Here is a 27,986-nt window from a genome sequence, read left to right as displayed (position 1 = left end):
ACTACATAGGAAGGGGCCCACAGACTTTAAGAAGTACAAGCCAGATCAAGGAACTATCTGAAAATGAACTGACCCCACACTGTCTGCAACAGCTCCAGAGAAAGTCTTAGATATATTTTTACTATTATCATTTTTTAAATTAAAAAAAAATTTTAATTTTTTTAATTTTTAAAAATTTTAAGTCCCCATTGCTCCTTTAATTTTCATTTTTATAACCTATTATTTACCTTGCAAAAAAAAAGACCCTATTTTTAAAGAAAACTTCATATATATATTTTATAATTTTTGTGACTTTGTTTTTTGTTGTTGTTGGTTTTTTTTGTTGTTGTTGTTGTTTTTAATATTGTATTTTTGAGAATCTAACCTCTACTCTAGATTTTTAATCTTTCCTTTTTGGTATTTGTTATCAACTTTGTACCTTTAAGAACCCAATCTCAGTACCCATTTTTACTTGGGAGCGAGATCACTGGCCTGATTGCTCTTTCCCTCTTTTGACTTTCCTTTTTCTCCACCAGGTTGCCTCTATCTCCCCCCGCCCCCTTCTCTTCTCTACCCAACTTGGTGAATCTCTGTGTGTTCCAGGCTGTGGAGAACAATAAGGGAACTGATTACTGGCTGGACCTGTCTCTCTCCTTTTGATTCCCCCTTTTATCCTCCTGGCCACCTCTGTCTCCTTCCTCCCTATTCTCCTCTCTGTGTAACTGTGAACATCTCCGAGGGGTCCAGACTGTGGAGAGCACATAGGGAAGTGATTACTGTCTAGCTTGTTCTCTCCCCTTTTGATTCCCCCTCTGCTCTAACCTCTAACTCCCTCTTCCCTCTTCTCTTCTCCATGTAACTCTGTGTACCTCTCCGGGTGTCCCTGACTGTGAAGAAACTTTTCATCATTAACCTAGATGTTTTATCATTGGTGCTATATAGATGAAGAAAGCTTGAGGCTACTGTAAGAATGAGACTGAAAACCAGAGGCAGGAGGCTTAAGTCCAAATTCTGAGAACACCAGGGAACTCCTGACTCCACGGAACATTAATCGATAGGAGCTTATCAAATGCTTCCATACCTACACTGAAACCAAGCACCGCCCAAGGGCCAATAAGCTCCAGAGCAAGACATACCATGAAAATTCTCCAGCAACACAGGAACATAGCCCTGAGCCTCAATATACAGGCTGCCCAAAGTCACACCAAACCCACTGACATCTCAAAACTCACTACTGGACACTCCATTGCACTCCAGAGAGAAGAAATCCAGCTCCACCCGCCAGAACACAGACACAAGCTTCCCTAACCAGAAAACGTTGACAAGCCACCCATCCAACCCAACCCACAGTGAGGAACCTCCACAATAAAGAGGAACCACCAACTGCCAGAATACAGAAAGGCCACCCAAACACAGCAATCTAAACAAGATGAAAAGGCAGAGAAATACCAAGCAGGTAAAGGAACATGATAAATGCCCACCAAACCAAACAAAAGAGGAAGAGATAGGGAATCTACATGATAAAGAATTCTGAATAATGACAGGGAAAATGATCCAAAATCTTGAAAACAAATTGGAGTTACAGATAAACAGCCTGGAGAAAAGGATCGAGAAGATGCAAGAAAGGTTTAACAAGGACCTAGAAGAAATAAAAAAGAACCAATGTATAATGAATAATGCAATAAATGAGATCAAAAACACTATGGAGGGAACCAACAGTAGAATAATGGAGGCAGAAGATAGGATAAGTGAGGTAGAAGATAGAATGGTAAAAATAAATGAAACAGAGAGGAAAAAGAAAAAAGAATTAAAAGAAATGAGGACAACCTTAGAGACCTCTGGGACAATGTTAAACACTCCAACATTCGAATCATAGGAGTCCCAGAAGAAGAGGACAAACAGAAAGACCATGAGAAAATACTTGAGGAGATAATAGTTGAAAACTTCCCTAAAATGGAGAAGGAAATAATCACCCAAGTCCAAGAAACCCGGAGAGTCCCAAACAGGATAAATCCAAGGCGAAACACCCGAAGACACATACTAATCAAATTAACAAAGATCAAACACAAAGAACAAATATTAAAAGCAGCAAGGAAAAAACAACAAATCACACAGAAGGGGATTCCCATAAGGATAACAGTTGATCTTTCAATAGAAACTCTTCAGGCCAGAAGGGAATGGCAGGACATACTTATAGTGATGAAAGAAAATAACCTACAGCCCAGATTACTGTACCCAGCAAGGCTCTCATTCAAATACGAAGGAGAAATCAAAAGCTTTACAGACAAGCAAAAGCTGAGAGAATTCAGCACCACCAAACCAGCTCTCCAACAAATGCTAAAGGATCTTCTCTAGACAGGAAACACAGAAAGGATGTATAAATGCAAACCTAAAACAATAAAGTAAATGGCAATGGGATCATACTTATCAATAATTACCTTAAATGTAAATGGGCTGAATACCCCAACCAAAAGACAAAGACTGGCTGAATGGATACAAAAACAAGACCCCTATATATGTTGTCTACAAGAGACCCACCTCGAAACAAGGGACACATATAGACTGAAAGTGAAGGGCTGGAAAAAGATATTCCATGCAAATAGAAGCCAAAAGAAAGCAGGAGTAGCAATACTCATATCAGATAAAATAGACTTTAAAACAAAGGCTGTGAAAAGAGACAAAGATGGACACTACATAATGATCAAAGGATCAATCCAAGAAGAAGATATAACAATCATAAATATATATGCACTCAACATAGGAGCACTGCAATATGTAAGACAAATGCTAACAAGTATGAAAGGGGAAATTAACAATAACACAATAATAGTGGGAGACTTTAATACCCACTCACACCTATGGATAGATCAGAAAATCAACAAGGAAACAAAAACTTCAAATGATACAATAGACCAGTTAGACCTAATTGATATCTATAGGACATTTCACCCCAAAACAATGAATTTCACCTTTTTCTCAAGCACACATGGGACCTTCTCCAGGATAGATCACATCCTGGGCCATAAATCTAGCCTTGGTAAATTAAAAAAAATTGAGATCATTCCAAGCATCTTTTCTGACCACAATGCAGTAAGATTATATGTCAATTACAGGAGAAAAACTATTAAAAATTCCAACATGTGGAGGCTGAACAACATGCTATTGAATACCTAACAAATCACAATATCAAAATATGCATAGAAACGAATGAAAATGAAAACACAACAACCTAAAACCTATGGGGCACTGTAAAAGCAGTGCTAAAGGGAAGGTTCATAGCAATACAGGCTTACCTCAAGAAACAAGAAAAAAGTCAAATAAATAACCTAACTCTACACCTAATGCAACTTGAAAAGGAAGAAATTATGAACCCCAGGGTTAGTAGAAGGAAAGAAATCTTAAAAATTAGGGCAGAAATAAATGCAAAAGATGCAAAAGAAACAAAAGAGACCACAGCGAAAATCAACAAAACCAAAAGCTGGTTCTTTGAGAAGATAAATAAAATTGACAAACCTTTAGCCAGACTCGTCAAGAAACAAAGCGAGAAAATTCAAATCAACAAAATTAGAAATGAAAATGGAGAGATCACAACAGACAACAGAGAAATACAAAGGATCATAAGAGACTATTATTAGCAACTATATGCAAATAAAATGGACAACTTGGAAGAAATGGACAGATTCTTAGAAAAGTACAACTTTCCAAAATTGAACCAGGAAGAAATAGAAAATCTTAACAGACCCATCACAAGCACAGAAATTGAAACTGTAATCAGAAATCTTCCAACAAACAAAAGCCCAGGACCAGACGGCTTCACAGCTGAATTCTACCAAAAATTTAGAGAAGACCTAACACCTATCCTACTCAAGCTCTTCCAGAAAATTGCAGAGGAAGGTAAACTTCCAAACTCATTCTGTGAGGCCACCATGACCCTAATACCAAAACCTGACAAAGATGCCACAAAAAAAGAAAACTACAGGCCAATATCACTGATGAACACAGATGCAAAACTCCTTAACAAAATTCTAGCAAACAGAAGGCAACAACATATTAAAAAGATCATACATTATGACCAAGTGGGCTTTATCCCAGGGATGCAAGGATTCTTCAATACCCACAAATCAATCAATGTAATACACCACATTAACAAATTGAAAAATAAAAACCATATGATTATCTCAATAGATGCAGAGAAAGCCTTTGACAAAATTCAACATCCATTTATGATAAAAACTCTCCAGAAAGCAGGAATAGAAGGAACATACCTCAACATAATAAAAGCTATATATGACAAACCCTCAGCAAACATTATCCTCAATGGTGAAAAATTGAAAGCATTTCCCTTAAAGTCAGGAACAAGACAAGAGTGCCCACTCTCACCACTACTATTCCACATAGTTTCAGAAGTTTTGGCCACAGCAACAAGAGCAGAAAAAGAAATAAAAGGAATCCAGATAGGAAAAGAAGAAGTGAAACTCTCACTGTTTGCAGATGACATGATCCTCTACATAGAAAGCCCTAAAGACTCTACCAGAAAATTACTAGAGCTAATCAATGAATATAGTAAAGTTGCAGGATAAAATTAACACACAGAAATCCCTTGGATTCCTATACACTAACAAAGAGAAAACAGAAAGAGAAATTAAGGAAACAATTCCATTCACCATTGCAATGAAAAAAATAAAATACTTAGGAATATATCTACCTAAAGAAACAAAAGGTCTATATATAGAAAACTATAAAACACTGGTGAAATAAATCAAAGAGGACACAAATAGATGGAGAAATATAACATGTTCATGGATTGGAAGAATCAATACAGTGAAAATGAGTATAGGAACCAAAGCAATCTATAGATTCAATGCAATCCCCATCAAGCTACAAATGGTATTTTTCGGAACTAGAACAAATAATTTCACAATTTGTATGGAAATACAAAAAACCTCGAATAGCCAAAGCAATCTTGAGAAAGAAGAATGGAACTGGAGGAATCAACCTGCCTGACTTCAGTCTCTATTACAAAGCCACAGTCATCAAGACAGTATGGTACTGGCATGAAGACAGAAATACAGATCAATGGAACAAAGCCCAGAGATAAATCCATGCACCTATGGACACCTTATCTTTGACAAAGGAGGCAAGAATATACAATGGAGAAAAGACAATCTCTTTAACAAGTGGTGCTGGGAAAACTGGTCAACCACTTGTAAAAGAATGAAACTAGAACACTTTCTAACACCATACACAAGAATAAACTCAAAATGGATTAAAGATCTAAATGTAAGACCAGAAACTATTAAACTAGAGGAACACAAAGGCAAAACACTCTCCAACATAAACCACAGCAGGATCCTCTATGACCTACCTCCCAGAATATTGGAAATAAAAGCAAAAATAAACAAATGGGACCTAATTAAAATTAAAAGTTTCTGCACAACAAAGGAAACTATAAGCAAGGTGAAAAGACAGCCTTCAGAATGGGAGAGAACAATAGCAAATGAAGCACCGGACAAAGAATTAATCTCAAAAATATACAAGCAACTCCTGAAGCTCAATTCCAGAAAAATAAAAGACCCAATCAAAAGGTGGGCCAAAGAACTAAACAGACATTTCTCCAAAGAAGACATACAAATGGCTAACAAACATATGAAAAGATGCTCAACATCACTCATTATAAGAGAAATGAAATCAAAACCACAATGAGGTACCATTACACGCCAGTCAGAATGGCTGCTATCCAAAAGTCTACAAGCAATAAATGCTAGAGAGGGTGTGGAGAAAAGGGAACCCTCTTAACACTGTTGGTTGGAATGCAAACTAGTACAGCCGCTATGGAGAACAGTGTGGAGATTCCTTAAAAAACTGGAAATAGAACTGCCATGTGACCCAGCAATCCTGCTGTTGGGCATACACACTGAGGAAACCAGAATTGAAAGAGACATGAGTACCCTCAATGTTCATCACAGCACTGTTTATAATAGCCGGGACATGTAAGCAACCTAGATGCCCATCAGCAGACGAATGGATAAGAAAGCTGTGGTACATATACATAATGGAATATTACTCAGCCATTAAAAAGAATACATTTGAATCAGTTCTAATGAGGTGGATGAAACTGGAGCCTATTATACAGAGTGAAGTAAGCCAGAAAAAAAAATCAATACAGTATACTAATGCATATATATGGAATCTAGAAAGATGGTAACGATAACCCTGTATGACAGCAAGAGAGACACAGATGTGAGACAGCAAGAGAGACACAGATGTACTGAACAGTTTTTTGGACTCTGTGGGAGAGGGCGAGGGTGGGATGATATGGGAGAATGGCACTGAAACATGTAAATTATCATATGTGAAACAAATCACCAGTCCAGGTTTGATGCATGATACAGGATGCTCAGGGCTGGTGCACTGGGATGACCCAGAGGGATGGGATGGGGAGGGAGGTGTGAGGGGGGTTCAGGATGGGGAATACATGTACACCCATGGTGGATTCAAGTCAATGTATGGCAAAACCAATACAATGTTGTAAAGTAAAATAAATAAATAAATTAATTAAAAAAATAAACAGCACCCTCTGCCCGCAGCACTAAAAAGAAAGAAAGAAAGAAAGCTGTGGTACTTATAGACAATGTAATATTTAGTCAGTCAGTCAGTTCAGTCGCTCAGTTGTGTCCAACTCTCTGCGACGCCATGAATCACAGCACGCCAGGCCTCCCTGTCCATCACCAACTCCCGGAGTTTACCCAAACTCATGCCCATTGAGTCAGTGATGCCATCCAGCCATCTTATCCTCTGTTGTCCCCTTTTCCTCCTGCCCCCAATCCCTCCCAGCATCAGGGTCTTTTCCAATGAGTCAACTCTTCGCATGAGGTGGCCAAAGTACTGGAGTTTCAGCTTCAGCATCAGTCCTTCCAATGAACACCCAGGGCTGATCTCCTTTAGGAGGGACTGACTAGTTGGATCTCCTTGCAGTCCAAGGGACTCTCAAGAGTCTTCTCCAACACCATAGTTCAAAAGCATCAATTTTTCGGCGCTCAGCTTTCCTCACAGTCCAACTCTCACATCCATACATGACCACTGGAAAAACCACAGCCTTGACCAGACGGACCTTTGTTGGCAAAGTAATGTCTCTGCTTTTTAATATGCTATCTAGGTTGGTTATAACTTTCCTTGCAAGGAGTAAGCGTCTTTTAATTTCATGGCTGCAATCACCATCTGCAGTGATTTTGGAACCCCCAAAAATAAAGTCTGACACTGTTTCCATTGTCTCCCCATCTATTTCCCATGAAGTGATGGGACCAGATGCCATGATCTTAGTTTTCTGAAAGTTCAGCTTTAAGCCAACTTTTTCACTCTCCTTTCACTTTCATCAAGAGACTCTTTAGTTCTTTTCACTTTCTGCCATAAGGGTGGTGTCACCTGCATATCTGAAGTTATTGATATTTCTCCCGACAATCTTGATTCCAGCTTGTGCTTCTTCCAGCCCAGCGTTTCTCATGATGTACTCTGCATATAAGTACTCAGCCATTAAAAAATACATTTGAATCAGTTCTAATGAGGTGGATGAAACTGGAGCCTATTATACAGAGTGAATTAAGCCAGAAAGAAAAACACCAATACAGTATACTAACGCATATATGTGGAATTTAGAAAGATGGTAACAATAACCCTGTATGCGAGACAGCAAGAGAGACACAGATGTATTGAACAGTCTTTTGGACTCTGTGGGAGTGGGCGAGGGCGGGATGATATGGGAGAATGGCATTGAAACATGTAAATTATCATATGTGAAACGAATCCCCAGTTCAGGTTCGATGCAGGAGACAAGGTGCTCAGGGCTGATGCACTGGGATGACCCAGAGGGATGGAATGGGGAGGGAGGTGTGAGGGGGGTTCAGGATGGGGAACACATGTACACCCATGGAGGATTCAAGTCAATGTATGGCAAAACCAATACAATATTGTAAAGTAAAATAAATTAATTAATTAAAATAAATTTAAAAAAATGTTTTGAGGTGTTGTCTTCTCTTATTCTATGCAACATCAAGAAAACATTTCTCCATTGGATTGTGATATGTGACAAAAAGTGGATTTTATATGACAACTGGCAATGACCAGCTCAGTGGCTGGACCAAGAAGAAGCTCCAAAGCACTTCCCAAAGCCAAACTTGCACCACAAAAAGGTCATGGTCGCCGTTTAGTGGTCTGCTGCTGGTCTGATCCACTACAGCTTTCTGAATCCTGATGAAACCATTACATCTGAGAAGTATGCTCAGCAAACTGATAACTGCAATGCCTACAGCCAGCACTGATCAACAGAAAGGGCCCAATTCTTCTCCATGACAGTGCCAATTGCATATTGCCAAACCAACATGTCAAAAGTTGAATAAATCGGGCTATGAAGTTTTGCCTCATCCGCCATATTCGCCTGACACTAACCGACTACTTCTTCAAGTATCTTGACAACTTTTTGCAGGGGAAAGCCTTCCACAACCAGCAGAATACAGAAAATGCTTTCCAAGAGTTCATCGACTCCTAAAGCACAGATTTTTATGTTACAAGAATAAGCAAACTTATTTCTTGGTGTCAAAAATGTTTTGATTGTAATGGTTCCAATTTTGATTAATAAAGATGTGTTTGAGACTACTGTGGCCCTTGAAACTAATCCAGGTGAAGTTTTTGGCTCTCTGGACCATCTACAGTCTGACAACAGTGTGCTTTTTATCACAAGCCACTCAACAATGGGCCGACAGTCAAGGTATCTGACGGACGTTCCATGCTTCCTGCCATCCACAGGCATCTGGTATTGTTGAACTCTGAAATGGGCTCCTAGATAATTGACTCAACAATATTTCCTACTCTACCTCCCTCACCTCCTCCCGGTCCACACACTTCAGGAAGATAATTAGATCACTAAATGCAACTCTCCCCAGAAAGGGATTACTTTCTCTCAGTTGCTTCCAGGGTAATGATTAGGATGAAAGGGGTAGGAAGTTATTAGGACTTTTGGGCTTCCCATGTGGTGCAGTGGTATATTCACCTGCCAATGCAGGAAATGCAAGAGAATGGTTCGATCCCTGGGTCAGGAAGATCCCTTGGAGCTGGGCATGGCAACTCCCTCCAGTATTCCTGCCTGGAAAATCACGGACAGAGAAGCCTGGAGGGCTACAGTCCATAGGATCACAAAGAGTTGGATACAACTGAGCATGTGCACACACACACACAGAGTCCTAATTAAAAATTTTAGGACTCTTCCCTGACCATTCCCAGGTAAGATGCTTTTACTTTTCTCCTAATGGCAACCCCAGGTCAAAACAGTTGGTTCGCCCACTGTTGCTATGAATAACAAACTGTCCTTTGTCTCTGGTTTCTTCTTCTTTTCTTATTTCTTCTACCAGAACACCTGAAACTATGGCAGGCTAACTTGTCAGCTTGCAGAGCACAGTATCAGACTCTTCAGACTTCTTGACACTATGCCAGCACTGAACGGCAATCACAGCACAGAGCTCTACAGAAATGAGGCCGACTTTCTAACTTTCTTCCTCGTGTTGTCAAACTGAGAGTGACAACTCTGTTACTTGCTCTTGTGGACTCAGCAAGATGGTACAAAGGACATTTTGACAAAAAAGTGAAAATGAGTAGGATCCAGGCACTACTTGTTCCTTCTGCATTACCATGCAGGGGAAGAAACCGTGTATTTTCTTTGCCAGTTGCCGTCACGTTTATTGGGCCCAGGGTGTGATTACCCATGGGAGAGTGTGCCTCTTAAGGACCTTTCCTCAGTGGCCACACAATGTGTACAACAAAGAACCTAATTACAGTGAAGATTGTATGCAGCACAACTCAGGGTGGCCTAATTAAATCTCGTATCATGGCTGACAGCTGTGAATTTGTTTAAAGAATTTGTTGTGAAAGCTCCTCTGATGTTTACTATTGTTGCTCAGGCTTCATGCAGTGAGATACTGATACTGGAGGGTTAATGCTAGCTCTCACTGTGTGTATGGATGTGTGTGTGTGCACATGGACTGCCTTTCAGAACCTTTTAATACATCAAATCAAGGCAGAGGGAGAGAGCTCTTTTCTCATTTACTGAGAAAGGTTTCTGCAGTTACCATAAAACACAACTTCAAGAGGCCTTTGTTTATACTACCTGACATGTAACAATTCTGACACGCAGTGCTTCGCCTGCTTTCACACATGTGTGACAGCTGATAACTCATGGAAACCTTGAGGCTTTCCTCAAGGCTTAGGGGCCTGGGTTGAAGATAACTCAAAGACAGACCTGAGAATGGTCATGGACAACTGGATGATGATACATCATTGCTGCTGGGGAATCTGTTGATGCTTCAGTAAACATTCATTAGGTACCTGCTATCTGCAGGTATTGAATGAGACACGAAGAATACACAGATGTCAAAATGTTTGCCTAAATGTTTGGTGTAAAGCTGTCAGTCTATGGGAGGCAACCATGAATAGGTCTGTAAACCAATAATTACTCTACATATAAGATATATAAGATGTTAAATGGGGGCTTCCCTGGTGGCTCAGCGGTAAAGAATCCACCTGCCAAAGCAGGAGACACAGGTTCAGTCCCTGATCCGGGAAGATCTCACACGCCAAGGAGCAATGAAGCCCCTTCGCCACTGCATTGAGACTGTGCTCTAGAACCCGGGAGCTGGAACTGCTGAAGCACGCGTGCCTTAGAGCTTGTGCTACACAGCAAGAAAAGCCATTGCAACAAGAAGCCCATGCACTGCAACTATACAGTGGCTCCCACTTGCCACAACCAGAGAAAAGCCTGCACAGCAACGAAGGCCCAGCACAGCCAAAAATAAATAAATATAAATAAAATTAAAAAAAATTTTTTTTAAGATGTTACATGGGAATACAGAGGAGAAAATGATTAATTGTGCCTGAGATTAAAAAAGAAAATTGAGAGTAGAAAGTGGTTTTGGGGTCTACTACTACATTTGGGACTGGTGCATACAACCCTGCATTCTCTGCTCTGTGAGGCTCAGACACTACAGAGGTGCAGACAGAAAGGCAAGCTTTGGAGCCACATAGCTCTGGGTTTGAATTTTAGCTCAATGATTAACAACCAGTTATCAGTTATATGATTGAGTAAGGAATTTATTAACCTCTGTCAAACCAGGTTTCTTTATTGTTAAAATAGGAATGGCGCTTAACACTCTGACATAAATTGTAGCAATATTTTCTTTGAGCAGTCTCCCAAGGCAAAACAAATAAAAGCAAAAATAAGCACGTGGGACCTAATCAAATTTAAAAGCTTTTGCACAACAAAGGAAATTCATTAAAAAAAATGAAAAAACCTGGGGGATGGGAGAAAAATATTTGCAAATGATGCTACCAACAAGAACTTAATATTCCAAATATACAGACAGTGCATACAGTACAATATTGAAAATACAAACAACCCTATTAAAAAATGGGCAGAAGACCTAAACAGACATTTTTCCAAAGAAGACATACAGATGCCCAACACACACATGAAGAGAAGCTTGACATCACAAATTATTACAGAAATGCAAATCAAAGCTACATTGAGATAGCTCCTCACACTGGTCAGAATGGCCATCATTGAAGAGCCTACAAATAACTGCTGGAGAGGGTGCGAAGAAAAGAGAATCCTCCTACACTGTTGGAGGGAATGTAAACTGGTGCAGCCACTATGGAGAACAGTATAGAGATTCCTTAAAATCCTAAAAACAGAGCAATCCTAGTCCTGGGTATATATCTGGAAAAAACAAAAACTGTAATTAAAAAAGATAAATGCACACCAGTTGTTATAGTGGCACCACTGACAATAGACAAGACACACAAACAATCCAAGTGCCCATCAAGAGATCACTGGATTAAGAAGATGTAGCATATATATATTAATATACATAAAATATATACACACACCATGGAATATTACTCAGCCATAAAAAAGAATGAAATATTGCCATCTGCAGCAACATGGATGAACACAGAGAACATTATGCTTAGTGAAGCAACTCAGAGAAAGATAAATAAGATATCACTTATATTTTGAATCTAAAAAATAATACAAATAAATGTATATACAAAACAGAAACAGACTCAGAGACATAGAAAAAAAGAGGAAAGGAAAAGAAAAAGAAAAGGAAAGAGAGGGAGGAGAAGGAAGGGAGGGACAAATTAAAGAGTATGGGATATGATATTGTTTATATGCGGAATCTAAAAAAAAGTACAAATGAATTTATTTACAAAATAGAAACCGTTACATACATCACAAACTTACGGTCATCAGTGGGTAAGCAGGGGGTAAACCAGGAGAGTGAAATTGCCACATACATACCGTGCAGGGCTGCACTTAGTCACTCTTTGTGCCCGACTCTTGGCGACCCCCAGGAGTGTAGCCCGCCAGGCTTCTCTGTCCATGGGGATTCTGCAGGCAGGAATACTGGAGTGGGTTGCCATGCCCTCCTCACCATATACACACTACTATATATAAAATAGATAACCAATAAGGACCTATTATATAGCATAGGAAACTCTACTCAATATTCTGTAATGAACTATATGGGAAAAGAATCTGAAAAAGAGTGGATATGTGTGTGTGTGTGTGTGTGTGTGTGTGTGTGTACATAAATCACACATATATATTACATATATATATATATTCACTTCACTGTATATCTGAAACTAACATAATATTGTAAATCAACTTTATTCCAATAAAAATTAAAAAGCACTTTTAAAAATATGAGATTAACAGATACAAACTACTACACATAAAATAAAATAAATGAGCAACAAAGACTTACTGAAGAGCACTGGGAACTACAATCATTATCTTGCAATAACTTTCAATGGAATATAAGGTGAAGAATGTAACTGAATCACTTTGCTGTGTACCTGAAACTATACGCATTGTAAATTAACTACACTTCAATAATTTACAAAAAAAATGATGGTATCACCACATTGAACTATGAGAAGCAGAGGGAATAACCAACCTAAAGTGTCCACATGGCAGATGCTCCATAGATGTTACTGTCCCTACCCTCTCACCTTTCACTCCAATCCTATACTGAGAAATGCAGAAAAGCCAAATTACCAGCTTACTGGGAATGATCATTCTTTCAGGGATTCATGGCAGATTTCAGAGTATGTTGGAATTTGAAAGCCAAATAATTTAGTACATATAGGAAAGGGAGAAACTAACAACATTTTTTGCTGGTTGCTTAACATATACTCTCTTTTTTAATTCTCAAAAAAACCCTCTAAGGGACCTTGTGTTTCTTCCATGTTGAAGAGTATTTCCTTACCTAATGTAATATCAGTATTACTTAATTCACTTCGTGTGCGTGTAAAGCTTCATAATCTTGATATAGGCTTTTTAAAAATAAAAAAACTAGTAAGGTTCCAAATTAAGGTACCCTGTAACCAGATGACAACAGTTGACTGCAGCCACCCGGTCCAGATGCAGGAATAAGGGCTCATGTGGAAACATGCTCCATTGATATAGAACTTGGTGTATTTTTCATTTATGTATCATCTATACATACTTCTTCACTTGGAATCATTAATTCAAAATGTAAAGTTTCTTTAAAATAACTGGTAAAGAAAACAAGCCTATTTTATTTTTCAGATTCTTTTTTTTAAATCAGTTTATCATAATTTTATACAGAGTTCATGACTGGAATGTTCCATTATTACTCACCCTAAATCTTAGCTGGGGGTCAGAACTCTCCCAAGGCTTGGGTATAGCCCTAGGGCTTTGGAGTAGATGGAGTAGACTAGTATCTAAATATAGTTTTCCTCATTTGGTTATGCTTTCTTCCTATTCCAGACAAGAGGGCACTGATCAGCCTAAAGACATATGCTTTCTCTGATTTCCCTGATTTCTCTGCTGTAAATACTTCTTTTGGCTTCCCCAAAGCTCCCCATTTACTGAAGGTACGGGATATAAACCGTTCTAACCAAAACACCCTAGAATACAGAAGAGCTCTAAGAAGAAAAAAGTTTCTTTCGCTCATGTGATACAGATTGAAGGCGAGCGTTGAGGCCAGGCAGAGGGCTGTCCCATGAGGTCATTCAGGGAAGTCTGTCCTTGCAGCTGGTGCTGTGCCATGCACCAGGGTGACATTCTCACACTCTGGGGTCATGCCTGCTGAGTCACGTCTGAGTTGCAGCCCAAGGGAAGAGCGAGGAGTTTACCAAGGGGCTGTGTCCTTGAGATAATCTAGGCTGAGCATACATTACTTCATTTCCCAATGGTCTAAATGGTCAAGGTCCCTCCCAGTAACAAGGAAAACTGGGATATGTAGTTGACAACCCAATAGACATGTGTCTACCTAGAACTCAGGGAGTTCATAACAAAAGTAGAAGAGAAAGGATACCGCGAGATGACAGCAATCTCAGCCACACGCTGACAAAAGTTCAAACAGAAGAGTAGCTATACAATGGTAGAGCACTTTTTTGTTGTTGTTGTTGTTCCAACCAGGAGGTTGCTGTTGTTCAGTTGTTAAACCATGTCTGACTCTTTGTGACCCCCATGGACTGCAGCACACCAGGATTCCTTGTCCTTCACCATCTCTCAGAGTTTGCTTAAACTCATGTCCATTGAGCCGTGATGCCATCGAACCATCTCATCCTCTGTCAGCCCCTTCTCCTCCTGTTTTCAATCTTTCCTAGCATCAGGATCTTTTCCAATGAGTTGGCTCTTTGCATCAGGTGACCAAAATATTGGCACTTCACTTTCAGCATGAGACCTTCCAATGAATATGCAGAGCTGATTTCCTTTAGGATGGACTGGTTTGACTTCCTTGCTGTCCAAGGGACTCTCAAGAGTCTTCTCCAGCACCACAGTTTGAAAGCATCAATTCTTTGGTGCTCAGCCTTCTTTATGGTCCAACTCTCACATTCACATATGACTACTGGAAAAACCATAGCTTTGACTACACATACCTTTGTTGGCAAAGTGATGTCTCTGCTATTGAATATGCTGTCTACATTTGCCATCGCTTTTCTTTCAAGAAGCAAGAGTCTTTTAATTTCATGGTCATTGTCCGCAGTGATTTTGGAACCCAGGAATATCTGTCTGTCATTCTCCCATTTGAAGTTTTTAGTACCTCTCCTCCACTATTATCCTTAGGCAGCAACTTCTAGCTGCATCCTCAACAGCACCTGGCCACCACTTCTGCCTCCCCCAAATTAACTGTTAACCCAGAAGCCAGCAGGGTCTTTCTCAAATGTAAATGAGGCAACATCACTTCTCTAGTTAGAACTTACCATAAACCTCTCGTTGCAACAGAGAATAACATCTAAATGCTGTACTGTGGCCTGGAAGGCTGCCCTATTGGCTTCAGCTTACATCTCTTCCTTCTCGGTACTCCACCAACTTTTGTTGTTTTCCCCGAACAAACCAAGCTTGCTCTCATCTTGGGTCTTTCCCTTCCACTGTTCCTTCTGCTCAAGGTCATATCTTCACAAAGCCTCTCCTTCTAATATTTAGCTTCAACACAAACATGACCTTTTCAGTCACATTTGGGTTGAAGGCCATCAGTTGAGGCCTTCCACAAACCCTCAGCTAAAGCAGCCCCACCCTCCTAGTCACTATCTGTGATATTACCCCCAAATGTTCTTCATAACATATGTCTTAGACACTATGATTTATTATCTGTTTACATGGTTATAGCATATAAGCTCCTGGAGACAGAATACTGTCTTGTTCACCACTGGATCCAGAGCTCCTACTGGGCAGCTATGAACACATCGCAGGTACTCTGAATATTTGTGAGCTGATGGGCTTGGGTTTTGTAAAACAGCAAAAGTATCTAACAGCCATTAGCACACGACCTTGAACATGACAGGTATTCATTACTTACTGAATGAATAGGTACAAACTCCAGAGACAAGGAAGGCCATTTGAAAAGGCTTTACATAAACATTTTGCGTTTAATTAGCAATTTTCTGAATATTAAAGAAATCAATAATCTTTGTAAAAAATACAGAAGAGTATAAAGAGAACTCATACATACTATTGAAAGAAAACCATCATCAACATCTTGGTAAACACACATATAGACTTTTTTCCCCTATGTATGTGCACACACACACAATATTTTAAAATTGGTTTCATACATAACATGCAATTTAAATAGAAAACTTCTCAAGTATACTCTCCAAGAAATCATGCTTATTTTAAAGCATGAAGATGAATATTAGGATACATTAGACTGTGGTGTACTTTACTTACTGATTTCAGATGGTAATTATAGAAAATAGAGAATAAGATTTGCATGGGCACATTTTTCACTAGTCTAACTCATGTCCCATGTTAGGGGTTCTCTGCAGAGAAGGGAAAAAAGAATTCTTAGAAAATCTTGTCAAGCCTGAGATGCTGCTTATTCTTATGTAGGTCTAACTTTCCTTCCTTTCTACAGAAAAGCATTGATTGCTTGTCTTTGAAGGTTCCTCTGTCCATGGGATTCTCCAGGCAAGAATAATGGAGTGGGTTGCCAGTTCGTTCTCCAGGGGATCTTCCCAACACAGGGATCGAACCTGGGTCTCCCACATTGCAGGCAGATTCTTTACTGTCTGAGTCACCAGGGAAGCCCTTCCTAGCAAACGATGATGACAGTGGGAATTCCTGGCAGTGAGAGCTCAGCGCTTCCACTGCCAGGGGCCCAGGTTCAGCCCCTGGTTGGGGATCTCAGATCTGGCAACCCTTGGCACAGCCAAAAACAAAACAGTAGGTTTTTTTTTTTTTTTAAAGATGATTTGTATCACTGGAAGAAAACTATCAAGGACTAATATTTTTACCTTTATCATCAACTTATATATAATACAAACGCCCATGGTGGAACTGCTATCAAAATATCAGGACTGGTGTCTTCCCTGGAGGTGAGAGAAAGCAACTAGATTTGGAAATCTGGTGTACAAATGTATATCAATATACAAATGACATATACAATCCATATCCACCCATCCTCCCATGAACATACGTAGTTGGCATAGATTGGAGCAGCCCTCATTTTCAACAAAAGAATCTGAAATGAAGTATTTGGGTGCAGTCTAAAAAATGACAGAATGATCTCTGTTTGTTTCCAAGGCAAACCATTCAACATCACAGTAATCCAAGTATATGCCCCAACCACTAATGCCAAAGAAGCTGAAGTTGAATGGTTCCATGAAGACCTACAAGATCTCCTAGAACTAACACCAAAAAAAAAAAAAAAAGATGTCCTATTCATCATAGAGAACTGGCATGCAAAAGCAGGAAGTCAAGAGATACCTGGCAAGTTGGGCCTTGGCATACAAAATGAAGCAGGGTAAAGGCTAACAAAGTTTAGCCACAGGAACACATTGGTCATAGCAAACACCCTCTTCCAACAACACGAGAGACAACTTTACACATGGACACCACCAGATGGTCAAAACACTGAAACCAGATTGATTACATTCTTTGCAGCTGAAGATGAAGAAGCTCTATACATTGAGCAAAAACAAGACCTGGAGCTGACTGTGGCTCAGATCATTAGCTCATTATTGCAAAATTCAGGCTCAAACTGTAGAAAGTGGGGAAAACCACTAGACCAATGACCTATATCAAATCCCTTATGATTATATAGTGGAGATGACAAATAGATTCAAGGGACTAGATCTGGTAGACAGAGTGACTGAAGAATTATGGACAGAGGTTCCTAACATTGTACAGGAGGTGGTGAACAAAACCATCCCCAAGAAAAAGAAATGCAGGAAGGCAAAGTGGTTGTCTGAGGAGGCCTTACAAATAGTTGAGAAAAGAAGAGAAGCGAAAGGCAAAGAAGAAAGGGAAAGATATACCCAGCTGAATGGAGAGTTCCAGAGGATAGCAAGGGCACATAAGAAAGCCATCTTTAGTGAACAGTGCAAAGAAGTGAAAGAAAACAATAGAATGGGAAAGACTAGAGATCCCTTTAAGAAAACTGGAAATACCAAAGAACATTTCATGCAAAGATGGGCACAATAAAGGACAAAAATGGCAAGGACCTAACAGAAGCAGAAGAGATTAAGAAGAGGTGGCAAGAATATACAGAAGAAATGTACAAAAAAGCTCTTTTAATGACCCAGATAACCATGATGGGTTGTTCACTCATCAAGTGCAAGACATCCTGCAGTGTGAAGTCAAGTGGGCCTTAGGAAGCATTGCTACAAACAAAGCTAGCAGAGGTGATGGAATTCTGGCTGAGCTATTTCAAATCCTAAAAGATGATGCTGTGAAAGTGCTGCAAATTTGGAATACTCAGCAGTGGCCAGGGGACTGGAAAGGGTCAGTTTTCATTCCAATCCCAAAGAAAGGCAATGCCAAAGAATGGTCAAATTACTGTCAATTGCTCATTTCACATGCTAGCTCAAGATTATGCGCAAGATCCTTCAAGCCAGGCTTCAAGAGTACATAAACGGAGAACTTCCAGATGTACTAGCTGGATTTAAGGCAGAGAAACCAGAGATCAAATTGCCAACATAACATACAGTGAATCATAGAAAAAGAAAGGAAATTCCAAAAAAAAAAAAAAAAAAATCTACTTCTGCTTCACTGACTACACTAAAGCCTTAGATTGTGTGGATCACAACAAACTGTGGAATATTCTTAAAGAGATGGTAATACCAGGCCACCTTACCTGCCTCCTGAGAAACCTGTATATAAGACAAAAAGCAACAGTTAGAACTGAGCATGGAACAACAGACTGGTTCAAAATTGGGAAAGGAGTACGTCAAGGCTACACTGTCACCCTGCTTATTTGACTTATATGCTGAGTACATCATACAAAATGTTTGGCTGGATGACTCACAAGCTGGAATCAAGATTGCCAGGAGAAATATCAACAACCTCAGATATGCAGATAATACCCCCTAATGGCAGAAAGTGAAGAACTAAAGAGCTCCTTGATAAAGGTGAATGAGGAGAGCGAAAAATCTGGTTTAAAACTCAACATTCAAAAAATGAAGATCATGGCATCTGGTCTCATCACTTCACAGCAAATAGATGGGGAAAAACTGGAAACTGTCAGATTTCATTTTCTTAGGCTTCAAAATCACTGTGGACAGTGACTGCAGCTGTGAAATTAAAAGATGCTTACTCCTTGGAAGAAAAGCTATGACAAACCTAGATCGCATATTCAAAAGCAAAGACATCAATCGACTGACAAAGGTCTGTCTAGTCAAAGCTATGGTTTTTCCAGTAGTCATGTGTGAGCTGGACCATAAAGAAGGCTGATTGCTGAAGAATTAATGCTTTTTAAGTGTGGTGTTGGAGAAGACTCTTGAGAGTCCCTTGGACAGCAAGAAGATCAAACCAGTCCATCCTAAAGGAAACCAACCCTGAATATTCACTGGAAGGTCTCATGCTGAAAGTGAAGCTCCAATACTTTGGTCACCTCATGCAAAGAGCTGACTCATTGGAAAAGACCCTAATGCTAAGAAAGATTCAAAGCAGGAGGAGAAGGGGCCAACAGAGGATGAGATGGTTGGATGGCATCATTAACTCAATGGACATGAGTTTGAACAAACTAAGGGAGATGATGAAGGACAGGGAAGCCTGGCATGTTGCAGTTCATGGGATCCCAAGAGTTGGACACAACTTAGCGACTCAACAACAACAATCACAAGTCACAAAACATAAAAATGTTGTGGGTGTTTACAGCTTCTTTTAAAAAGGCATTATTTGCATTAAAAGTATGTCTTCTAATTTCCAAAATATGGGAAATTTGGGTTAAAAGATAATGGGGGAAACAGGAAAGCACTGGAAGCAACTGGAAAAGTATGTATATACATATCACAGTCTTTTTTTGTTTTCAGACTTTTAAATATGTGGAAGAACACGCACACTGTGTTTCCAGTTCTGACTTTGCCCAGATGCCTATGTGACTTTCACAAGTCAGTTTCCCTCCCTGGGTCTTCGAGTTGTCATCACCAAAATAAAACAAGAGAGTAAAAAAAAAGCCAGCACTTGTTACACCAGGGAGCCCACCTAAGCAGCAAAGAATGTCCCATCCAGCTGTAACATTCTATGATTATTACTATCAAAAAATACATTGACTGTGTTATTTTGTACAGATTAATTACATAGGGTGTTGCTTTTTTTCCCTCTTGCATTTTTGTTTGTTTGTTAAAAGGATGTTGGTAGGTAGTTTTGCTAAATGGTGCTTTATCTGCTTAAAATTTCTGGTGTGAAGTAACTGACATTTCTAGTATCTATCAGTTAAATTTTGAAAGGCTCTGATGCTGGTTGACGTTTTAGTTGAGTCAAAACCCTCCTCAGGTGGGTTTACCATGGGTGGTCATTGTTCCTAAAAGGAAGCTGTGACTTGGCTCAGCAAGCCTGTGGTAGAGAACACAGTCATTTCAGAGCTGCGGCCAGTGAGACAGGGGACTGGATGGGGAAACAGAAGTGTGCTATATGGTTTTCAACAGAGAAAAGGAACTTGCCGTAAGGGATTGTTGGTATGTGAAGATAAAATTATGCTGAAGCCCTCCAAATCCTGTGAATGCTAAAGACTCCATTGCTATCCGAAACAACTCTCTGGAAAGGAAACATGACTTGAACTCTCCTGCTGTCTTGGACAAGGGCCCAGAGGGAGAGAAGGAAAAACCAACAACTGAGTAAAAGGGATGAGAGAGAATGCCCCCATGGACGCCACTGTTAAAATCCTCGGTTAATACTTCCAGGACAGAAGCAGCAAACTCATGAAGGTGACCCATGTAGAAGTGGAGAATTCCAGCCTAAAAGGTCAGCCACCATGCTAAAACCTTACAATAAAGTCAACAGGTTTACCAGGGGTTGAACCTAAGAATAAAGCAGTTCCTTGGCTTGTTTACCACAACACTTCTTTCAGAGCTTCTACTTGAGGAATTGTGGTGGAGCAAAGAATAAAAAATATCCTTTCTGAGCTTGCCTCACATCTAGCTTGAAAGTAGAATGTATTTATTGGAACTGCTGACTGGTAAGGCCACCAGTTTACGCGGTTTTCAGCGAGCTTTCCGAGTCCAAGCAGTCCAAGCAGGGGTATGGTCTACTTGTCTGTGTGACAATCCTGCACAGACATTCACACATACACATGAACACACACACACCCGCCTCATTCATCCATCTCGGTTAGTGTTTCTCAGTCTCCGAACTCTCGATATTTTGGTCTAGATAATTCTTTGCTATGGGCCTGTCCTGTGACTTGTAGGATGGTTGGCAGCAGCCCTGTACCCCTTCCTCCCCTCCTTGCCTCCTCCCTTCCCCCACCAGATATATTAATAAGAACCAACAATGTCTCCAAACAGTGCCAAGAGTCTCCTGGGGAACAAAATTTCCCTTGGTGAGAATCACTGCTAGAGGCTGAGATGAGGACATTTAGCGAAGGGGAAGAGAAGACTGCGACCTTTCCTGTGGAAGACAGAGTGAGCAAAGATGCAGATACTTCTTCTTTAAGCCATTCTGTTTATGGATGTTATTCACAGATGCCTACAAGTGTTTTCAGGAAACCAGTCTTATTCTAAGCAAGCCAGTGTTACAAATACCATTTTAAACTGTAACTTAGAACTGCTTTTCCAGAGAATGTCTTATTGGATTCAAATATCTGTCTTGAAGAATGCTACTGATTCAGTCATCGTTTTTATCACTTGTGGTACTTCCCCATGGAGAGCATCAAGTGATGTTTTGCTTTTGTCCCCAAAACTTTGCAAATTACTCTGAAACACTGTTGAAAACACATTTTAGCAGAATGACTTTTTTTTTTTTTTAACTGTGATCCTCAAAGAATCCACCTTGTCTACTAGCTAGGAGAGCAATTCTCTTTATTCTGAATGTAACTGAGATAGAGTTATCTAGATCCATTTTACTATGTGGCTATGTAGATGTAAACTATTTTGCCACCAGCACAACTGTAACTTGCAGGCAACAATGACCTTGCTGAATAAACTTATGACCAAAGCTCCTAACTTCAGAGTGACTAAGAAGTAATGTATCTTAACCTGAAGCTTAAGGATACATCCTTACTTAGGGTTTACATCTTATCTTGACTTGTATTTTGCTCCTAAAGAATAGGAAACCACCATAAATGGTGAGATTGTGTGTGTGTGTGTTGGTAGCAGCACTCCAAGCCCCCTCCTTCTACAATTTATTTAAACCATCATTTACTGAACACTGATTAGGGGCCAGGATTTGTGCCAATTTTAAGCAGATTTGTATTTAAAAAAAAAAATCAGCTGTATATCTTTTTAAATTGTGTTGTAATGAATACTTTCTCCATTATTTTCATATTAGTGAAGATTACCACAAAATTACTGTTTTTTTCCAGCTATAAATTTTAGGACAGAAATCAAGAAATAGGAGAGGGACTCTATAAAAGGAAGGCTGGGTTTTTATAAAGCCAAACATCCAGCTTTATCAGATTACAGTATGTGGGGAGAATTCTGTTCCCTATTGTTTCACTATTTGTAGACAAGTAGGCAAAAAAAAAAAAAAATGCTCTTGAGTTAAATTTTTATTTTCAGCTGGATGGATGACAGGACCAAGAACATTGCAGGTAAAATTCTCAAAACGTGTAATTTCAGAGAGTTTCTGGGAAAAAATATATACTTTCTGGCCTATAAGTGAGTCATCATCGTTTTCTGAATTTGCTACTGATTTACAAGAAATATGTTAAATATAAGTAAATAGGGATAACATGAATATTGCTAGTGCATTTAAGCGTCTTTAATTCTTACTCGCTTTTAGATTCTATCTTCTGTGTTAGGTGCTGGGCCTCTAATCTGGTGTCGATTTACTTGGCTGCATAGGAGTTATGTAAAATCATCCAAGTGATATAGGCCAGGTATTCACAACTGTATGCATCAGGGGCTACACTGAAAGCTTTCCAAGAGTAGGTGGCTCTGACCTATAGCAGGCTGGGACAAAGACAGCGCGGGGGCCTACTCTCAGTGTCCCTTAGGCGAGTTTTCTCCACAGACTCATCAACCTCCTCGAGGCTCCCTGCACCCCCAGGGCCCAGTCACGTCTCCTCTCCCCAGTCATCTGAAAGAACTGGCCCTGGCCCCCAACGCACTGAAACACAGGGTTTGAGGCCACACAACGGCCTTCGCGCTCTTCCACTGCCGAGCGCCCTCCTAGGAGCTGCTCCGTGGGCCCCCTCCTCCAGCACCAGCTCGTCTGAGCAGTACAAAGCCCCTGGAAGCTCAGAACATGACTTCTTGAAGCTTTCCAACCTCAGCTCTACGTGTCACAGAAAATAGTACCTTTGCCCCCTTTACCAGTGTTACTTGTAAAACCTCCCTTGCTCTTCCTCTCATTCTTTTCATGCTGTTTCAATTCTCGTTTCTTGGTTATTGTTTTCCAAGGAGGGAGAAGAAACAGATTCAAAACCAATTAGAGGATATTAGAGAAGGAAAGACGATCCATTAGAGGCGAGTACAAGAGGAGGATGATCAGTATTAGTTCTGGAACAAAGCTGCTGCTGCCAGACAGAAATCATTGTTTGGGGTGGGAATGCATGGCTGCAATCAGAGCCACGGAGGGGCCCGAGTCTCAGCAATGTGTTCCCAGCACTGGCGCCAGCATCCCCATCCTCCTGTCACTCATAGCTCTCGTGCCTTCGTACAAAGGCTGCTCAGACATTAGTTGAGGAAGCACAGACAATTGTTATGGGTTGAAACATGCTGAACTCCTAACCGCTAATATCTCAGAATATGACCTTATTTTTCTATTAATAAGTGCAGATGTAATTAGTTAAGATGAGCTCACCCCGGAGTAGGGTGGGCCTGTGATCCAAAATGACCTGTGTTCTTAAAAAAGAGGAAATTTAGATATGGATATTCACAGACAAGAAGAATACCACTAGAAGGTTGGAGTCACGCTTTCATAAGCCAAGGAACTATCAGAAACTAGAAGAGAGGGTTGGAAAAATCCTTCCCATTGCCTTCAGAGGAATTAAGGCCCTGCTGACACCTTGATTTCAGACTTCCAGTTTTCAGAACCATGAGAGAGTACATATTTGTTTAAACCACCTAGTCTGTGGTAACTGGTTAAAAGACAGGCCAAGACAACTAATACTACAATGTAGCAATGATGGAGCTGTCCTGCTTTGGACTAGGGATCTCCCTGCATGGGTACTGGCTTTGATGCAGCTAAGAAATGTCCACCATTCAATCCAAACACCTAGAATGAAACCCATGTGTGTTGATAACAGACATACACATGAAGGGACATAAATAAAAACACACTGCAACAATTTCTAGGAAACTCCATAAAAATAATAATTGCTGAAGCTACCTGTTCCGGCTATCATGTGCACGTGCACTCAGTCATACCCGACTCTTTGTGATCCCATGGACTGTGGCCAACCAGGTTCCTCTGTCCATGGGATTCTCCAGGCAAGAGTACTGGAGAGGGTTGCCATTCCCTTCTGCAGGGGATCTTCCCAACCCAGGGATCAAACCCGTGCCTGCTGCATTGCAGCAGGTGGATTCTTTACTGCCAAGCTACCACGGAAGCCTCTATGGCTATCATAACCAAATGATAAAAATCTGTGGTTTTCCTGATCTTTTTAAATGTCAGAGGAGCTATATTCCCACGTACTTGGACAATTTCATGAGCTGAGCACTCCAGGTCACCTCCTTCTATAACTCAGCACTGTAGGCAGATTCTTTACAGTCTGAACCACCAGGAAAGCCCATAAGTCAGTTCAACCAACATTTATTAACATGACCATGTATCAAGAATTCTTAGCAAGGGCAGTAGAATAAACCATCAGACACAATCTCAGTCCTTAAGTAGCTTACTGTATAGTAACTAATAAGGCAGAATTCTAGAAGAATCTTTCACCTATCAACCTATAAGACACTCTGTCCAATTACAGCCAAGTTCAAGATTCTTAGTTATAGGTGATAGAAACACAACTCAACTTGGCTTAAACAAACAAAACCCTGTGTTTTTGGAGGGTGAAAATATGACTTAGTGTAACAGGATTCTTCAGAGAAACAGAATCGACAGGAGAGAGAGAAACAGAAAGAGAAAAGGCAGGGGAAGAGTGGAGGAAAGGAAGGCGAGAGAGACAGACAGAAGGGATTTCTTTAAGGATTTTGCTCATGTGATTGTGGGGTAATTTGTAGGGCAGGCTGGCAGGCTGGAAAATGAGGTAAGAGTCTTGAATCCGAATTCTGCAGGGCAGTAGTCTGGAAACTCAAGCAAAGTCTCTGTGTTGTAGCCTTGAGAAGAATTCCTTCTTGGGAAACCTATTTTTGTTCTTAAGGCTTTCAACTGATTGGATGAGGCCCACTCATATTATGGAAGGTAATCTGATTTAACCAAAGTCTGTTAATTTAAATGTTTTGTGGTTGTTGTTCAGTTGCTAAGTCTTGTGCAACTCTTTGAGGCCCCATGGACTGCAGCACACCAGGCTCCTCTGTCCTTCACTATCTCCTGGAGTTTGCTCAGATTCATGTCCACTGAGTCAGTGATGCCATCCAACCATCTCATCCTCTGCCGCCTCTTCTCCTGCTGTCTGTCAATCTTTCCCAGCATCAGGGTCTTAGCCAACAAGTTGGCTTGTTGCATCAAGTGGCCAAAGTGCTAGAGATTCAGCTTCTGCATCAATCCTTGCAATAAATATTCAGGGTTGATTTCCTTTAGGACTGACTGGGTTGATCACATTTTAAAGATGCCTTCACATAGACATCTAGACTGGTGTTTGACTAAACAACCAGGCAAAGCCTAGAGAAGCTGACAGAAAGTTAAGCACCACAAACGGAGTGCAATCCAGGGAGTGTCCCAAAGTTATCAGGAAAATCCACCCCTCCCATCTTCCTTGGTGAAGACTTTGACTGGCTTATCTTCCAGTTCACTGGGGAACCAATCACTGTGACTGTGGGGAATGGGGAGTCAGGCTGCTGTGTTTAAGAAGGGATGTTGAGCAGGTATCAGGAGCTGTTCAACTAGAAGTACCTCACCCATCAAGGGCATGGGGAGTGCGGTTTTGAAGCAAAAGAAAACATTTTGTGCAAATCCAGTCCTTGGGTACTTAAAGGTATGAAGGAGAAGGGAGAAAGAAGAGACCCTTTGGGAAAAATGAGTGGTTCTTGCAGGATTGTCCTATATGCTCCTGCCACTGGAGGTGGGTAGTTATATCAGTGCTCTCACCAGAGACCATATGCAATTAACAGACTTATATTACATTAGCTAGATCTACACAACCTTTGAATCTCATAAAATTTTCCTTTGAGGAAAAATTTAATTTTTCTCATTGATTTGAAGTCAGTAATTTCTGTTCCTCCGAGCACAGAATTGCTTTTAATTATAAATGCATGACATTTAAAATTATTTAAATACAAATATTTTTACACCAAGGGGTGTGGAATGCAGGGTGTGGGATGTGGGGATGGAAGCAATGAATTTTTTCCTGTGCAGAAACTCTGCTGGAAAAATATTTTCCCTTAGTCATCGTTCCGAAAAAATTATTCCTCTCAGGGATGCTTGTTATTTAAAATTAAATGGAATTGGCATTTAGAGATTCTTTGAATAATTTAGCTGGACTTGTTTCAGTGATTACATAATGGTTGCAAATAGGTCAAGGTCCCAGTTACATTGGGGAATTAATAAATGTTATCTGTTTATGTGGTCATTATTCATCTGCCTCCCCTCACCCTCATCTGCTTTCACCATCACGGCTGTTACCCCACTCCTCTCCACACTGGAAGCTCCTTGAGGACAAAAACTCTCACTCCCAGGGTGGTCTCTGAAGAGTTTACTGCCTAGGTGCATGTTGAGCTTCACTCAACATTGATATCTGGGCAGCCTGGGCTGTTAGGAAGTCAGAGTTCTGTGAATCCTCAGGGAACAAAGCTCCTGTTTTTTTAAGAACAAACGTCAACAACACTGTAACAACAGCTTTACAAATTTCTTGATGTACAACCGCCACTGTTAGCAGCCATGGACAAGTCTTACATGCAGCTAATGTCTGCCTTCCCTTGTAGCTCAGTCGGTAAAGAATCTGCCTGCAGTGCAGGAGACCCGGGTTTAATCCCCTGGGTTGGGAAGATCCCCTAGAGAAGGAAATGGCAACCCACTCCAGTATCCTTGCCTGGAGCATCCCATGGACGGAGGAGCCTGGTGGGCTACAGTCCATGGGGTCGCAGAGTCGGGCACGACTGAGTGACTAACACTTATATGCTCCCTCTTCACATTAAAAAAAGATTCACTTCATAAACAACTCTCTCAGCTATCCTTCCCTTTTCTATGTTCAATTCTCCCCTATCCTCTTCATTCCTTCCTCTTATTGAAACAGGAAAGACCCTTCCTTTTATCCTGTTTACTTGTAAATTAGTGGACTGATTAGAATTTGGAATTAATGAATCTCATTTGAGTTTCTTTCTCTATTGTAAAATGGAAGAATGTGTTACACTCTGAAAGGAAATTCAGGTATGAATAAGCATATGGCGACCATCCCCATCCATCCGCAGGTGCCTCCTTCCTCCTCTCCTTCCCCTTGGCTTTCCTTCTTGGGGAGTGGGTGGGAGAGGGGCATAGGCAGGGTGACTCCGAAGTGCAATGATTTTAACTCCTTGAGGGTGCTGAAGGGAATCAAATGGAAAAGGTGGCTATGCTTTTTTTTACCTCTAACACCTACTTCTGGAACCTGAGCAGGGCTATGGATCATAACGACCCATTTCTCTACAGATGGTAAGTCCACCTTGCCTTAGCCTAGCCACTTTAACTAAGTCCCTTCCCTGGATTTTTTTCTTTCTTTTGAACACAGACCAGGCCCCTCTCCTGAATTTAATCTAACTTCTTCCATTCATGAACTTTAACAAAAACTACCGCTTCCCTGATAGCTCAGTTGGTAAAGAATCCACCTGCAATGCAGGAGACCCCGGTTCGATTCCTGGGTCGGGAAGATCCCCTGGAGAAGGAAATGGCTACCCACTCCAGTATTCTTGGGCTTCCCTCATGGCTCAGCTGGTAAAGAATCCGCCCGCAATGCAGGAGACCT

The 27,986-nt window shown here is 40.5% G+C and overlaps 1 long non-coding RNA gene across 5 annotated transcripts in view; it reads right to left on the bottom strand.

The window, feature by feature from the left end:
• The window catches only part of LOC133051121 (uncharacterized), a 99,822-nt gene that overhangs the window by 43,859 nt on the left and 27,977 nt on the right, over positions 1–27,986 (bottom strand). Inside the window, exon 4 of one of the 5 annotated variants that reach the window (XR_009691781.1) lies at positions 12,323–12,412. The exons of the other annotated variants lie outside the window; for them this stretch is intronic. This is a non-coding gene — a long non-coding RNA (uncharacterized LOC133051121). The remainder of the gene's footprint in view (positions 1–12,322; positions 12,413–27,986) is intronic. 5 annotated transcript variants of the gene reach the window in all.

This window comes from Dama dama, chromosome 33 (genome assembly GCF_033118175.1).
Source record: "Dama dama isolate Ldn47 chromosome 33, ASM3311817v1, whole genome shotgun sequence".
In the NCBI taxonomy this organism is placed as follows: Eukaryota; Metazoa; Chordata; class Mammalia; order Artiodactyla; family Cervidae; genus Dama; species Dama dama.
This window is presented reverse-complemented; position numbering and strand designations above follow the sequence as displayed.